Below are 18,121 nucleotides of genomic sequence, written 5' to 3'. Positions count from 1 at the left end.
AACTTTGCTTCATCTGTTATGCTGGCATGTGACCCACCTCCTGTGATCTCTACCTGGTGAGTCTAAGAATTTCAGCAGCTTGGAACTCTTGATCTTTTGAAGAGCCCAGCTATTCTCAGATGCATGAACTGATTTTATAAAAACTTTGATCTTTGTTTAGGAATCAGTACATGCTATGGACTGAATTATGTCGCCAGCCCCCCAAATTCATATGTTGAGGTCCTAACTGCCAATATGTCAGAATGTGATATATTTGTGGATAGGGTCTTTAAAGGGGTAATTAGACTAAAATGAGGTTATTAGGGTGGTCCCTACCCAAATATGACTGGTATCCTTCTAAGTAGAGGAAATCTGGACACAGAGAGAAGACACATGGAGAAGACAGACATCTACAATTCAAAGAGAGATGCCACAGAAGAAACCAACCCTGTGGACACCTTGATTTCATGTTTCTGGCATCCAGAACTGAAAGAAAATAAATTTTTGTTTTTAAGCAACCCAGTCTGCCTATTTCATTATGGCAACCCTAGAAAACTAATAGAGCACCTCTTCCTGACCTTGTCATTAATCCATGCCATGAACAGGTACACTTTCTTTGCAGCATTAGGTTCCTCTGCCAAAGAACATTGTGCTTAGGGTGACCACACGTGTTAATTTGCCAGGGGAGTTCCAGCTTGTGCCTGCTGTCCTGGCACAATGTTTACAGTGCCCCCTTTATCTTTCAAAAGTATCTCAGTTTGGACAATAAATTGTGTGGTCACCCTAAATTTGTTTAACTCTTGGCTCCAATATTTGTAATTTTCTTTCACATTCTCAGTCTCCTCTCTGTCAAGTACTTGTCCACTTCTTCCTTTAAGCCCTGATATTTTCTCTGTCCCTTTGGTACCCCTAAAATAGTCCAGTTCATGACATGACCTAACAGGCAATGGTATTACTGAGTAAATAGGCAGGGGATTGAACAAATTTCTGTGGAGAGTTGTACAGAAGGAACACTCCACTTCTTCTCTTGAAGAATGGTGACCCAATATGAAACATACATAAATTAAAGTCATCCTCTGTCATCTTATTTCTAGCCTACACAAATCATTATTTTATACTTGATTTATTTTTTGGAAAATGTTCTTAAATGCTGTTTAATCTCCCTATCTGGATTCACTGCAGTGAATTTATGGCAGGCTTCAGAATACAATTAATACACACTTCTATCTCACCCTATCTTGTAGCTGGCTGTGGCAATATAATGCTTTTTGGCAAGCTGACATGAGGAGAGAAGAGAAGGTCTGTTGTCAAGGAAAATGTTAGCGATAAGTGAATTGGCAGTGTTTCAAATGGTACTGGGAAGCTAGTTTATGGTTATGGTAGCCTTACCCAAATATATCCACTGAATCACTGCAGTAAATACCCTCTCTTCCTTGCCTCCCATGTGAAACTAAAATAATAATAATTATAATAATTGCATGAACAGCTTAAGAAATCATTAATCTACCAGGTCAAAACAAGAACCACATGTGAAGCCTGAAGGTTTGGCTGGATCAAGAAGGACCAGAAGACAAGAAGACATAAAACTCTTCCTTCTCTCCATGTCCGTTCTTTTTCTGCAGTAGAATAGCTTCATGAGGTATAGGGTGATAGACATGGTTCAAGAAGCTCTGCTCTAAATCAATTTCAGGATTTCTTAATGGCAACATTCCTTTAGAGGAAGGCCAGTTGGTAATATTACCTGAGGTCTATTTGGCTAATGAGGATATAGCTTAAGACGGAGTCTACTTAGCTCCATCTCTAAAGAGCTTGCATAAATTTGAATTTGGATATATGAACTCATCTTCATGGACTTCAGTTTCACTGCCAGTACAGTGAGCAAAAATGACACCAAATGACCCCTTTAATTGGAATGCAAAGTGTAGGCCAGGTACCAATGAAATTTGCTGTACATATCCACATGGACCATGGGCCCTGGACAGCCCTGCAGACATGTGTTGATGATTCTCCTGGCCAGTTTCCCACTGACAATATTTTCTTCATCTGTCCACATATGGATTTAAAAACTTGTCCTTTTGAAATAAGGATTGGTGTTTCCAGCCCCAGGAAATAATTTATGTAATTATGGTGAAGGAGATGAACAGAGCACAGGATGGTTTCCAGCCTTTACGTCCTGTATTTTGTCAAGACACATTCTGGCAAGCTGGGTTTTTTTGTTTTGTTTTTTTTTTGTTTTGTTTTTTTTTTTAATTTTTGTAACATCTCTATCTAAGAATTGAAGAAAACTGTGTCTACAAATGCATTTGAAAGGAAATGCTTTAATTGGACATCATCACTGTCTATCATATTGGGTGTGATAGAGGGAGGCAAGCCATTAGGATGGGAGAAGGAATGAGGAATGACCAGATCATGTTTGTGCACAAAGCTCTTTCTGTCTGCCTACTCCATGTCTTGATGGGATGTATGTGGGGACAGGGGGCCAATTCTCAAATCTCTGCTCAGAGCTTGGAAACGTTTCAGAATACCATTGGAGGGCTTTTTCTTTTTCTAAAGGAAAAATACTTTAGACCTACATCTGTCTTTAGAGCTCTGTATCTTTTACTCACAGAATTATAAAACAAATATACAAAACAAATAACAAAAAAGAAAAAAAAATCTACTTATTATTGTGAGGACCTGCCTGGCAGGAAGAAAAGCATCCTCACTGTTTTTTCTGTTTATTTTTGCCAAACATAACCTGAAACACCACTATTAGATGATCTGTTCAGGTGCCCAGAAATCCTACTCTCATAAAGGCTTATGAATTGGCCCTGTTCTAACCTCATTTGGTTTGAAGAAAAAGCATCCATTTTTCTGAGACAGTCATTTAATTTCTTCAACCAAAGAAAGGCCTTTACCTTGTAAGAGTCTTTAACCTACAGACCATGGGGTTTAGAGTTAAGGATAGACATGCTATGACTTCCCCAATGTCATCAGGATGCAGCCACTCCCCATTCTCCATATTCTTAAGATGGAGTATTGCCTCTGTCTGATCTACTTCCATCTGGGTCTCCTGGGGTCCTTGGGATTTCTATGCCACTGGGCAGGTGACACAGAAGGGGGACCTCTTATCTTTATCCCAGCAAGCTTGTTCTGCTCCTCCTTGCATTATTTCAGGAATGAACTGGCAATGTAATTGACACTGGTAATAACTTCAATCTGCTCATCCAAAGATTGTATCCAATCCCTTTTTACTGGGCAAAATGCCCCTTTGGTTCTCAATGACTGCCCTGGAATTGGATTGATTCAGACATAGCCTTGGATTTAGGGCCCTTTCTTTGGGGAAGCCCTTGACACTAGATACCATGGGAGAAATGGTGAAAAGCTCTGGGACAATGCAATTAAGTCTTTTGGCCAAAGAAAAGAGAACTGCCCCTGACCCTTAGGGATGGAGTAATGGTGTTGAGAAGGGTATAGTAATGGTCCAAGGAGACTATTAGGAGGAAAATTCAGGATACTGCCACTCAAATCTTTCTAGCCACTCTCTGGGAAACTCCACATTTTCCCAGCAAAACCTGGTTAAAAAAGAAAAAGAAAAAGAAAAAGAAAAAGAAAAAGAAAAAGAAAAAGAAAAAGAAAAAGAAAAAGAAAAAGAAAAAGAAAAAGAAAAAGAAAAAGAAAAAGAAAAAGAAAAAGAAAAAGAAAAAGAGAAAGAAAAGAAAAAGAACAACTAGGAAAAGAATGAAAAAGGCTTATATCTGGGGGGCCTGGGTGGATCAGTCAGTTAAGCGTCCAACTTCAGCTCAGCTCATGATCTCACGGTTTGTGAGTTAGAGTCTTGCATCAGGCTCTGTGCTGACAGCTCGGAGCCTGGAGCCTGCTTCAGATTGTGTGTCTCCCTCTCTCTCTGCCCATCTCCTGCTCGCACTCTGTTTCTCTATAAAATAAATAAACACTAAAAAAATTTTTTTAATTAAAAAAAAAAAAAGAAAAAGGCCTATGTCACTTAAATGCTAAAGGAGCAATGGCTCTCCCTCTAGGAGGCAGGACATGGTCTCTTGCACAGAGCAAAAGAAGCAATCCTTGAAATAGCAACTGAAGAGAATACTGACAGCTGTTAAGAAACAGCTCATGGATTGGAAAAACAAATATTGTTAAAATGTTGACACTACTGAAACCAATCTATGCATTCAATACAATCCCTATCAAAATAACACCAGAATTCTTCACAGAGCTAGAACAAACAATCCTAAAATTTATATGGAACCACCAAAGACCTTGAATAACCAAAGTAGTGTTGAAAAAGAAAACCAAAGCTGGAGGCATCACAATCCTGGACTTTAGCCTATATTACAAAACTGTAATCATAAAGACAGTATGGTATTGGCACAAAAACAGACACTCATATTAGTGGCATAGAATAGGGAACCCAGAAATGGACCCACAAACATATGGTCAACTAATCTTCGACAAAGCAAGAAAGAGTATCCAATGGAAAAAAGACAGTCTCTTTAGCAAATGGTGCTGGGAGAACTGGACAGTGACATGCAGAAGAATGAAATGGCCCACTTTCTTACACCATATACAAAAATATGAAAGGCCTAAATGTGGGACAGAAAGCCATAAAAATCATACTGGAGAAAACAGGCAGCAACATCTTTGACCTTGGCCACAGCAACTTCTTACTTTACATGTCTCTGGAGGCAAGGGAAACGGAAGCAAAAATGAACTATTGGGACCTCATCAAGATAAAAAAGCTTCTGCACAGCAAAGGAAACAATCAACAAACTAAAAGGCAACCGACAGAATGGGAGAAGATAACTGCAAATGACATATCAGCTAAAGGGTTAGTATTAAAAATCTATAAAGAACTTACCAAATTCAATACCCAAAAAACAAATAATCCAGTGAAGGAATGGGCAGAAGACATGAACAGACAGACACTTTTCCAAAGAAGACATCCAAATAGCTAACAGACACATAAAAAAATGCTCAACATCACTCATCCTCAGGGAAATACAAATCAAAACCACAATGAGATACCACCTCACACCTGTCAGAATGGCTAAAATTAACAACGCGGAAAACAACAGATGTTGTCAAGGATGCAGAGAAAGGGAAACCCTTTTGCATTGTTGTTGGGAGAACAAATTGGTGCAGCGACTCTGGAAAACAGTATGGAGATTCCTTAAAAAATTAAAAATAGAACTATTCTATGACCCAACAATTGCACTACTAGTGATTTATACAAAGGATACAAAAATGCTTATTTGAAGGGGCACATAGACCCCAATGTTTATACAAGTGCTATAAACAATAGCCAAAGTATGGAAAGAGCCCAAATATATAATATATATAATATAATATATAATATATATAAGTATATATACTTATATATATATATATATATATACATGTGATATATATATATACATGTGATATATATATACACATATATATGTATACACACACAATGGAATACTACTTGGCGATGAAAAATAATGAAATCTTACCATTTGCAACAACGTGGATAGAACTAGAGTGTATTATGTTAAGTGAAATAAGTCAGTCAGAGAAAGACAGATATCATATGATTTCACTCATACGTGGAATTTAAGAAACAAAACAGATGAACATAGGGGAAGGGAAGGAAAAATAAGATAAAAACCGACAGGGAGGCAAACCATAAGAGACTCTTAAATACAGAGAACAAACTGAGGGTTGCCAGAGGGCAGGTGGGTGGAAGGATGTGCTAAATGGGTGATGGGCATTAAGGAGGGCACTTGTTGGGATGAGCACTGGGTGTCATATGTAAGAGATGAATCACTGGGTTTTACTCCCAAAGCCATGACTACACTGTATGTTAACTAACTTGAGTTTGAATTTAATAAAATAATAATAAAAAAGCAAAAAAATAAATAAAATAAAAATAGCTCTTTTGCCAAAAAGAAAAAGAAAAGAAAAAGAAAAACACTAAAGAGTGTGAGCCACCCAGGACCCACAGGAAGGGGGCAGGACTGAGTACTATGGAGTCCCATATTGGAATCCTCCTCCATTCTGATTGCCTCCAAGTTAAGTGACAGGAAAATAAGGATCACACAAGAATAGAATTATTTAAGAAGTATAGGGGTGTGTGAAAGATTTCAGTCCAAAACTGACCTACTTCAGGAAGTCTTCTTAGATTAATCTCATCCAATTTCCCACATGTAATAGGGATCAATTAGTTTGTGGTTTACTCTTTCGTTCAACCCAACATTTAATGACAGTTGACAATTTCGACTATTGATTACTCTTGCTTTAAACCCCTTAGGAGTGTAATAAAGGGAGTTATATACAGCCAGGCTGCTGTGCATCTCAGCTTTATCCTTTGAAAGCCCAATTTCCCTTTAGCATATGATATATTTTGTATGTACTTGTTCATCTTCATCCCCATTATTTTATTCATTCATTCCTTAATCCATTCATTCCTTATCTACTTTTTGAGTACTCACTAGGGGCCAGATCTTGTATTTGGTGTTGAGGTTGTCATGGAGACTGATGGACCCAGTTACTTTTCTCTCCACGTGCTCAGCCCAGCTCTGCCAGCCATCTCATAAGCCAGCCCACCTGTTTTCTCCCAACTGTATTTCATAGTTCATGGGCTCAGTGAAGGCTATGCCTGGCTCTGCCAACACTCCATGACCTAGACAGCTCATGGTTTATTGATGCACATGTGGGTGTTGTTATATTATTCTCTGGACTTTAAACTATTTTTCTAAATTGACAAAAAATATTTCATAAACTTACATACATGTTGGTTATCTTTATAGTCAACTAGATTGTAAAATGTCTTGAGCACAAGTACTATAAAGAATGTCTTTTAATTCCTCCTGCACTAGTATAGGGCTTTGGATAGTTAATATATGCTAGTTAGTTGAATAAATAAATAAATAAGCCTCACATATAGTACCTGTGAGTCTGTAGTTAAAAAGGCCATTTGAACCCAATGAGGTTTCTCTTGAGAGGCTGTGAAAACTTGCATCTGTACATTCTGACTCTACTGGGCACTCAAATTAAGGAGAAAACATGTGTTGGAGTTAATTACCTTCCTTTTTTCTTGTACTTCATTTCAGCTGCCAAATTCTATGATATCAAAGACATGATGAGGCTAGAGGAAGTCTGCAATGACAGACACAGCAACAGTGTCATGATTCTACTGGATCCTTTTTCTAAACTGCCTTCTGATATTGTAGTGTTCTGTTCATGACGCTTCATGGAATCTCCTGCTCCAAGATCCCAGAGTTTCCTTTAATTCTTAGAATAAATCTTTAATCTAGTTCCTGCTTGTGCAAGCCTGGGTTATTACTGTTCCATGCCTGCATTTTTTTTTTTTTTCATGAAGATTCAGAGAGTTTCCTAGAAACAGAGAATTAAAGTGGAAGCTGAGACCTCAGCTCAACTTTGAGGTCCTAGAAATCTAGATGGAGGTAAAACTAACTATACCCCTGTGTATCAGTTAGGGTTCTCCAGAGGAGCAGAACCGAAAATACATGGAAAGAGATTTATTATAAGGAATTGGCTCATGTGATTATGAAGACTGGCAAATCCAAATCTGCAGTGTGAGTCAGCAGCCTGGAGACCCAGGAGAGTCAATGGTGCAGATGAAATCCAAAGGTGCTCACCTGGAGAATTCTCTCCTGCTAGGGAAGGTTGGTCTTTTTGTTCTATTCAGGCCTTCAACTGATTGGATAAGGCCCACCCACATTATAGAGGGCAATCTGCTCACTGAAAGTTCACCAAAATGTTAATCCCATTCAAAAATACCCTCCAAGTTGACACATACAACTAACCATTACACACTACATGGTGCCAAACAAGAAGAGTCCCCCCAGACAGAAGGATCAGTCAGAGATGGCTCTAGTGTCTGGTATCCAGGGTGGAGAGGGAGGCATGGAAACAGAACAAATGTGTGCAAGTGTGTACAAGCTTGATGCTGCTGTGAGGTGCTCAGTGTCTGTGGACACCCTCAGCTTCAACTTTGCGGCAGACCAGGAAACTAGTTCCTGAGGCCAAGCCCAAACACCATAGTTTGTTCCTGAGTGAGAGAATGAGCCTGCATTTTGCTACTGCTCTTTTCTTAGCTTCCCAATGAGTTGGTGAGGATGTTAGGCAGAGATCTCAGTTTAAGACTGCCTGAATGCATTCTCAATGACGGTCACCTCAGGTCACCTGAGCAGTAGCCCAGAGGAAATATTCAATTTAAGCAAATGTATCAGACATGGGTTTCCCTTTATCAATCCATGCTGACTGACCTTTAATGAATTAGAGAGAAATCCATTCCACATTGCCTGAATAAAGATGTAAGGCTGATGCATAAATCTCGACTTTAAGAAGAGGTAAATTCAAACCAGAGTTAGGAGCTCGTGCCTTTTGAGGCCATAGCAAGGATATTAATGACTCATAGTTATGTAATTATTTGACCCCATTTATATCCCAAGAACTTTAAATTCCATTTCTACTGCTTTTGTGTATCAACACAGACTGAGTTTGGAGTATTAGTGAAACCCACTGCTTCCCATCACTGTCTTGTTCCGAGTTCTTCACTGCATTTCTTTGTAGGACAGAAGTCTTTGACTTCCTTTGTTCTTTTGTTTATTTGTATTCATTTGGTGGAAGAATAACTCATTCATCCTCTGCTGAGCCAGTCTGACTGAAAAAAGAAATTCAGACTGTTTTCAGTCTGTTCCTTTTAAAACTGTCCCCTTCATCCCGATTTTGCTCTCAAGAGATATGACCATTGTGGAAATTAAATTATAATTAGGGTCAGGGACTTTGAAATAATGACCCCCAGACTGACCTTTCTCCCTGTACTCTTAAGTGTCTCCTGGCAGCACACCCAGTGTTGGGTTCAGGGCCATTTTAAACCTGTTTCCAGAATTGCCACCTGACACTTCACCGTCACACAATACTTTGCCTTAGTAAATGCATCTGTTATATGGTATAGCACTAAATGCTTTCCTGAAATCCAGATAAATTATGTCTGCTGATTTGGTAATGTGGCCCAAGAATTCAATTTAGCTGAATTTATCAGACATGGCCTTTCCTTTATCAATCCATGCTGACCGACCTTTAATAAATTAGAGATAAATCCATTCCGTATTGGTGAATGTACAATCTGAGTGGAAAAGTAATCAGCACCGGATCTACAAACATGCCCCTGCCTAATTTCCTGCCCTTAATGTGCTCCAGTCTGTGACAGGGCTCAGGGAAGCTCATTCAAATTGCTTCATACTCCTGAAGAGTCAAGTGGGATGTGAAGTTGGAGGAAATGTAAGGTTCTTTATGACTGAGAGGTGCACGGGGTGGGAACATGGCTTAGTCAACTGGGTGGGCTTTGTGAGGCTTGGTTGCTAGGAAAGGTGGCTGTGTGGTTTTAAGGCACTTCTTCCCCATCTCTGGGCTTCTGTTTCCTCCCGGGGAGAGGTGATCTCTAAGGCCCCTTTCCTCTCTTAAAAACTTCCACCTACAGGGAAACAAAGCAGGGAACAATTGCTCATACTCCATAGTTAAAGGAGACTGGCATTAAGACTGGCCTGATGTTCACCTGGGATCCTGAATGGGATGAAACTAATGGGAACATGATGAAATGGATCCAGTTTTGAAGCTCAGAGGGCTTCAGGAGCAACATTAGAGTTCCCTTTTATCCCAGAAGACTTATTAGTAGAAGTGAAACTTGAAAAAAGTGCCAGAGTTGTTCTCTGTAATCTTTGTCCTGGTAATGCTCTGTTTAAATTTCAATGCGTTTAAGATATTGACACCTGCCTAGAGAAAAAAAAAAAACAACTCATACTCGAATTTGGCAGATGAAATGCTGAAATAACTTTGCAATAGTACAAAATTCTGCACAAATTCTGAGATTCACAATCCTGTTCAGATCCCATTCAGGATCTGAAAAGTCCTACAAGAGAGGAGTCTGTTTAAGTCTGTTTAACTCTATATTACTCAGCACTTTGCAAACTTATTTGTATGGGGACCCATTTTATTTGCTTGTTTTTCTTAAGTGAAATGCCTATTAAAATCACTCAGAGCTGGGGTGCCTGGGTGGCTCAGTCGGTTAAGCGGCCGACTTCGGCTCAGGTCATGATCTCACGGTCTGTGAGTTCAAGCCCCGCGTCGGGCTCTGTGCTGCCAGCTCAGAGCCTGGAGCCTGTTTCAGATTCTGTGTCTCCCTCTCTCTGACCCTCCCCTGTTCATGCTCTGTCTCTCCCTGTCTCAAAAATAAATAAAATGTTAAAAAAAAATAAAATAAATTAAAATCACTCAGAACTAATAATATTCCATATAGCACACTTGGAAATGTTCATCTAATCTTTCCGTGGACCCTCCTGTCTGCTGTGTGTCATGGCCTTAAAGACAGTTTTCATTCACTCTTCCTAGCAAGTGTCCATCTCTGAAGTGAGCTTCAAGGTGAATTCATCTTCAGTTCCTTTGAAAAGATGTTTTCCAATCTGGCTGCACATTCTTATTGGTGGCATCTACAAAAACTTGCCAAATGGGAAAATCCTTGCTTTAGCTACTTTTGAGTTGCCCTTGGAAGCTTTTAAGATTTAAAAATATGGATTTGGTATATAAATAATGGAAAGGTAAACATTTCTTTATTTAAAAACCAAGGGCTCTTGGGGCACCTGTGTGGCTCAGTCGGTTGGGCGTCCGACTTCAGCTCAGGTCATGATCTCGCGATCCGTGGGTTCGAGCCCCACATCGGACTCTGTGCTGACAGCTCAGAACCTGGGCCTGCTTTGGATTCTGTGTCTCCTTCTTTCTCTGCCATCCCCTGCTCACGCTCTGTCTCTCTCTCAAAAATAAATAAACATTAAAAAAATTTAAAAAAAAGAAACCAACGTCTCTTTAATAAAAAGTTTCCTATAGCCCCAATTTATTTGGGAAAGATGACGGTGGCAGAGACAGCCATGTTTGGATTGATAACACTGAGGAGTCCTGGATACATTGTGTCTTACAGTAGCTGAGCATTAGAAATGCTGGATGTGCCCTGGGGATGCCAGGCTGGTGTGTGCTACATCGAGGCTGAAACCCAGAATGCTGCACTGAAAAGGTGAGAATGACCCCCTTAAGCTGGTCCTGGCATCCTCAATAATTGCTAACAGACCTCCCTTCTCCTTACTTCTTTTCACCCCCTACCTCAACTCTTAGCATGCTAACAGCATACTTTATTTCTGAGTTATTAAAAATTACATATTTCTTATATTGATTCTTGACAGTTGCCAGTGGACTTGTAATGGTTTCCAGGTCTGGGGTTTCAAATTTTTTGATCTCCCTTTTGATATTTTAATCATTCTTCTATCCCTTCCTCCTTCTCTTCCCTGCTGATTTGCCTTGCCTTCAGAATTTCTCAAAGCAGCTGTGAGGACTCTAGCTCCATTTTTCTTGTTAAATATTTATTTACATTCTTAAGGGAAATCGCCAACAAGGAGATAGGCATCACAGTGTCTACACTTCTCTGAGCTGCTTTGAACAATTGCTGTTCACAACAGAGCTACATGTCCATGAACTCCCTGAGGACATAGTTTTTGGGTGTGGCTTGTCCTCTCTTATTCTCAGGTGATGCTGGGACATATTAAAAGCTTAGCATCAAACCCCAAACAAATCATAGGATAAAATGATAGATTATAGAAATGAATGAATGCAGTGAATTCATTCTAAGCAACATGGGAAAAATGGAATTGGCGTTGCTGTATGGCTAAGTGAACCAAACCCAGGAAAACTGAGATGTGAGCTCCATACAGTCAGAGAGTCTATTTGTTTAATGTTGTATCCTTAGTGCCTGGTGCAGCTTAAAGCTAATAATAGGCCCTATATGTAGAAGTATGGGTTTCCTTCTTCATGATTCTAATGAACAATCAGATTTTGGGACAAATTTAGTAAGTAAAATCTAACAGACATTCTCCACACTTCTCCTAAATGACTTTCCAACTCTTAGCACCATTTAGCAGTTTCCTTCTTTAGCTCAAGAAAATATTCTAGAATTTCTCCCTTTAAGAATGCATATTCTAGGGGTGCCTGGGTGGCTCAGTTGGTTAAGCTCCAACTTGGCTCAGGTCATGATCTCATGGTTCATTGGTTTGAGCCCTGCATCGGTTTCTGTGCTGACAGCTCAGAGCCTGGAGCCTGCTTCGGATTCTGTGTCTCCCTGTCTCTCTCTCTGCCCCTCCCCTGCTCACACTCTATCTCTCTCTTTCAAAAATAAACAAATGTTAAAAAAATTTAAAAAAAAAAAGAATACATATTCTAAATATACAGATCCATAGAATGTTTGAACCTTAGAGTCCACTGGGTTCAATGCTTTAGTTTTGCAGTGCCACAATGGTGCCCTCAGAAGTGAAATGCTCTCCCCAGGAGGCTCCATAGAGTACTGGGTGAGCACTCTATCCATGAAATGAGCATTCATTGTGAGTCCTTGGCCCTATCCAAGACCAGGAACAGCCTCAGGATTTGGAGAAGAAGGTTATAGTAGATTGTCTCACTGGTCTCCAGCTATTCAAACATCCCTATGTTAAAGTTTATTTATTTTGAGAGAAAGAGAGAGAGAGAGAGAGAGAGAGAGAGAGAGAGAAAGAGAGAACACACACAAGTGGGGGAGGGGCAGAGAGAGAGAGAGGGGGGGGGGCGGGGGAAATCCCAAGCAGGCTCTGCGCTATCAGTACAGAGCCCAACATGGGGCTTGATCTCACGAACCATAAGATCATGACGTGAACCAAAATCAAGAGTCAGACACTTAACTGACCGAGTCACTTGGTGCCCCCAAACAACCCTATGTTAGATTTATACATCCAGGCCTTTTGTTATGTGGCTCTCCTTCCTCCCACTAGAGGGAGAGTATATTTCCCTGCTCCCTGACTTTGAATTTGGCCATATGACTTGCCTTGGCCCATAGGATATGACAGGAAGTGATGTGGGAAGAGGCTTGAAATGTGTATTTGGTTTGCTCTCTTGAACTTCTTTCATTTGCCACGAAGACAGACCCCAGGTAGTTGCTGTTCCCACACATGAAAAAGGATATGAGTGGCATACCTGAACCAGTCCTAAGACTAGAGTCAACCCAGCAAAGTCACACCTCAAAGTACAGCCACTCAGCCAGCTGAGCTCAGATTAAATTAGCTGAAACATGGTCTACCTACCAATCCATGAGGTCCTGAGATTTCGAGGCTATTTGTTATGCAGCATTAACTAACTACTACAGATGGCAACATGGGTGAACAAGTTCTGGAAATGCATGGAAAAAGGAGAATCTCGGACAATATGGCTTTACCACCCCAAATCTTTGACCACATGATTAGCAGAGGCTTTGTAAGGAAGCAAATGAACGAGTAGTATGGGTAGAGGTGGGCTAGAAATTGGAAAGGAAGGCAATGGGGCTTTGCAACACTTAAAGCAATCAAAATAAACAGTTGTGAAACCAGGAAAAGGCAATCCCCAGCACAGGGGTCTGCTGCTGGGCTGCCTCAGCTTTGGTACATTTAATCTATCGCATTAACACAGCTTTTAGAGTTATAGTCCCTCAAAAGGATTTGGACTCCATTTCTATTGCAGTTGCCAGGGCCTAAAACTGTCAATTAGAAAACCATTTACCAAGTAAACTGCTCCACTGGCTGTCACGTGAAAGTCATTACTCCAACCTGAATTTTGGCCCTTTCTCTGCACAGAGATCCAAACTCTCCAAATCTGCTTCACCCTCCAAATCACATTCCCAGAGCATGCTAAAGAAGGGAATGCACTTTGAAATAGTGTGCAACTATGCAAACATTAGTCCTCATGGCTTTGTCTCAGAGAAGGTGTGACACAGAGGTTCAGTTTGGCATGCAGTTGAGCAAACCTTCTCTATGCTTTTCTTGACTATTTTCTTTCATTCTCAGTTTTAGTTTCTTGTTAACTTAATAAAGCAGGTTGAAATGGCCCTCCTAGTCCTCCCATAACATTACAGTCATGCATCTTGTTTATGAAAGAGCAACAAACACAGGTCCTTTCTGAACATGGGCCCTTCTAGTCTGGGATGCAGAGGACAATAGTTTATTCCCTACGCCACTTCCCTGAAATGTGTCACTCCCAGGGAGAAGGGAAGTTAACATTCGCCAAATGCTTCTGCCTATGTCACCTCATCTCAACCTCCCATCTTATGTGAATTTGCCTGAGAGGTGGGCCCATTAGATCCATTTCACAGAGGAAAAAACTAAGGTGATAAGATAGAGCTGGGATTCTAACACAGCCTGTCTCATTTGAAAGCCAGCTGCCCTCCTCTTTACTCAGTGCTGTTTGGAGAAAGGAAGGTTCTGCAGACCTGTGTCCATGTAGTAGTAGACTAGACCCCCTACCTCTAGACCTGGATTTGGGCATAGCAAACTCAGCACAGTTATTTTTCACTGCTTGAAAGGGTACCCTGCTTGAAGACAGTCATCATATTAAACTTTAGAGGCACCATATGTTGTGTTGTACCTGCCAATCTCCTTGCTTCTGCTCTTGCCTCCCTAATGTTCACTGCTCAAAAAGCAACACAGGAGTCAGCAGGATGTTTTAAACATGTCAGTCAGATCACCACATCCGCCTTGCCCCCCCCCCCACACCCCGCTATTTAAAACCTTCTGAGATGTTCTCATCTCACTAGGGTCATATCCAAAGTCCAGATCTTAACCTACCAGGTCTTACATGATCCAGCCCCTGCTACCCCCAACCTCATCTTGCACCCACAGCCCACCCACTTATTCATCAGGCATTGGTTGCCTCTATTCCTGGAACATGCCAGCTTGCTCCTGGCTCAAGGCTTTTACAGTGGCTGTTCCCTCTGTCTAGAATATTCTTATCCTAGATCTTTGCTTAGGTGGGCTTTTCCAGTCCATGAATTCTCTCCTCAGGAAGACCTTCCTCTACTACCTTGGCTAAAGTACATCTTCCTGTTTGCTCCATCCTACTCCATCAGACTCATGATGTAATTTAATTTCTTTCACAGACCATATAATTCTCTGAATGTCTCAGAGTTATTCATTTACTTGTGTACTTTCATAGCATCTATCTCCTCTCACCAGAGTATGGGCTATTTGACACAGGGCAGACCTAGCAGACCTATTTCAGACTTGCTCATGGCTACATCCCCAATGCATGTGACAGTGCTTGGGGCATGGAAGGTGTTCATAAGAATGCATTGAGCAAAGAGAAATGTTTGGATGTACTTTGTACCTAGCTTATTGTATTACTGTTAATTTTAATTTTAAGGCTTAATCCAGTTACCCTTTTAGCTAGAAACATAATAATCTTACTTTCAAACTATTAAAGAGAATATGGATAAATGTGGGAGCCTGGAGCAGTTATTTAGCCTTGTGAGGGCTCAAACTCTGCTGCCTTGTCCATTGTTATACCCATGCCTAGCACAGTGCCTGGCACACGCATGGTAAGAGAAAGAGGAAGTTCAAGGATGAATGGGGTTCTTAATGGTCCCTATATATTGTCAGGAATGGAACTTTAGAGGAAGAAGAAAGGGATTTTAAATAAAAATGAATGAGGGCAGTATATCTCTTTCTCTCTGTGCTCTCTTTTTTCCATTTCATGATGAACTTGTAGTAAGATGATGCTGGAGCAGGAAGGTGCTCTCAGCTTGGAAGTCCAGGCACAGTTAGCATGGAGCCCCAAAACAGGAAACCTGGAACAGACCTCTTTGTTTTGCCTCTTCTCTGGGCCAGGTGCTAAAGAAGCAAGAGGAGTCCTTGAGAATCTCACAGGGTAGGAAGCCAGAGGGAGATTTGGGAATGAAGCTCCTATCTGAAGTGAATTTTCCCAGAGTATCTTTGAATATATAGTTTTAGAAGCCTGGTGGAGGAGTTGAAAATTAAATGGGCACTTAGTTTAGAGTTTTTGACTATAGATTTTCACCTTTGTTTATTGACAAAAATGGTACTTGAAAGCCATCAGTGTGAGCTTTCTCAAATATTTTTTCTCTTGGCGAACGACACTATCTGTTGGATTCATAAGCAGCATAGAAAGAGAAACAAAGCATAAGCAGTATTAATAGGACACTGAGTTAGTTAGCTATCTTGGAACTTTAGAGAAAAATTATTTCCAAGGAGAGAATACTGGATAAGTTTTCAGGATCTATTATTTTAGCTTTGAAGAAAAAAAGACCAAAACTTATGAGTACATATGTGAAAAGGACTCAGGAATAGATACTTTATTTTCCAGATTTTTTTCTACTGTTAAAAAGGTATGTTTTTGTGATTGGAGAGCTTTAAATTGATTTTCACTAGAATGATAAAATGGTCTAAGCTCAGATGAAAAGTGTAAGGGGTTTGGGATGAGAGTCTCCTTATGAACACAGTGTTCATTTTCTCGTGCATTAAGAGTAAGATCAAATAGATCTAAATTAGAATATATAATTCTAGAATATATATAGAATATATATAGAATATATATAGAATATATATAGAATATATATATAGATTATATATATAGAATATATATAGAATATATATATTATAGAATATATATATTAGAATATTTTCTCATCTAATATAATGGATATAACAGAGTGAGAAATTAGAATAAATTGCTAACATATAAAACAGATTGGTTTTAATTTAGAAGCTGTATAAGAAAAAACATTCTTGTGAAAAACCAAAGATAACTGAACAACATCAGTTATTAAACAAGACATAGTATTAGCAAAATGTGCCAGTTTTTTTCCAGGGTATTAGAATGATTCTTCCAGTGTCATGATTACTTTCTCTAGCAGTCCCATACTACAAGTGTATATTTAAATGGAAACATACTATAATGATAGACTCTTTTTCTGTTTTAGGTTGCTAGACATTTGGGAGTCAATCTCCCAAGTGTCCACAATGACCCAACTGAAATAGTGGACCACAAAGTGGAATGACAGAAGATTTCTTACTCTTGGGTATGTGGGTAAAAACTGGGCTACAGTCACCTTCTGCTAAAGCCAAGACGAACTGGAGGTAAATTTCCACCAGTGGATGGTCTCATCTCTACTACAATGTTTTGTTGATGCATTATCTTGACTATTTATACTACTATGTAGTTGATTAGGTAAACAAGACGTTAGCAGCAAGACCTAGGATTATATCCTAGTCTTATGTCCTGACTCATGAACTCTTCTCAACATAGACCAGATAAGGAATGGGACGATTTTATTAAGAAAATATTGGTTTTTTTTAAAAAAACTGACATTTATGCTATATGTATTAGCATTAAAAGTACATACAATTAATAAAAACAACCTGACACCGTAATTAGATTGAGTTTAATTTTTTAAAGATTTTTTTTAATTAATGTTTTTTATATATTTTGAGAGACAGAGAAAGAGTGTGATCAGGGAAAGGGCAGAGAGAGAGAGAGAGAGAGAGAGAGAGAGAGAATCCCAAGCAGGCTCCACACTGTCAGCACAGAACCCGATATGGGGCTCAAACCCATGAACTGCAAGATCATGACCTGAGCCCAAATTAAGAGTCAGATGCTCAACTGACTGGGCCACCCAGGCACACTCAAGACTGAGTTTAATTTAATCTTTACTCTAGGAATAAGAAGATACTTCTTGGGGTTTTTAAGGGTTTTCATTATATAGAGAAACCCTGTGTAAAAATGTTCTATTTCTTTGGAAAGCTCTGATTCCATGAAGCCTGAAGGGGGTTGACAAGCTGCAGATCACCCCTCTATAGGGGTATAAGTATTCCAAGAATACTTACTTGGAATAAAACTAATGTTGTGTTGATTCCAACTTTAGGCAACTAAATCTATCTTCCTTGATATCAACTACTCTATGTATTTAGAATTTGTTCATAATCTTTAAGCTGTCAAGGGTGAAAAAAGGAAGCCTGAGCAGAAGTGGAGTCTTTCCATAATGCCCTTTGGGAGACAGGGTAGTATGAAGAAGTCAAGTCAGGCAGCACTGGTAAGATTCCAGACACACTGCTTACCACCTATGTGACATGAGCAAGTTACTAGTTTCTCTGTGTCTCTGTTTCCTCAATCATAAAACTGTGGACATAATATCATGCAGAGGTCTTATTAGGATTAGAAAGAGTACCAAATGCAAAGTTCCCTACATTGTCTTTGGCACTTGTGGAAACTACACACATTTTAGTTCTTTGGGTTTTGTGGCAAGTTT

At 39.8% G+C, this 18,121-nt stretch overlaps 1 long non-coding RNA gene across 2 annotated transcripts in view; it reads left to right on the top strand.

Moving 5' to 3' along the window:
- LOC122234952 overlaps window positions 1–18,121 on the top strand; it is a 58,895-nt gene that overhangs the window by 37,731 nt on the left and 3,043 nt on the right. Inside the window, exons 2-4 of one of the 2 annotated variants that reach the window (XR_006212957.1) lie at window positions 10,958–11,050; window positions 16,796–16,952; window positions 17,805–17,899. This is a non-coding gene — a long non-coding RNA (uncharacterized LOC122234952). Of the gene's footprint in view, window positions 1–10,957; window positions 11,051–16,795; window positions 16,953–17,804; window positions 17,900–18,121 lie in introns of those variants that run through there. The other variant, XR_006212956.1, reaches the window with a different exon arrangement.

The sequence above is a fragment of the Panthera tigris genome, chromosome F2, assembly GCF_018350195.1.
Source record: "Panthera tigris isolate Pti1 chromosome F2, P.tigris_Pti1_mat1.1, whole genome shotgun sequence".
Taxonomy (NCBI): domain Eukaryota; kingdom Metazoa; phylum Chordata; class Mammalia; order Carnivora; family Felidae; genus Panthera; species Panthera tigris.
Note: the sequence above shows the minus strand (reverse complement) of the source record. Positions and strands in the feature narration are given on the sequence as shown.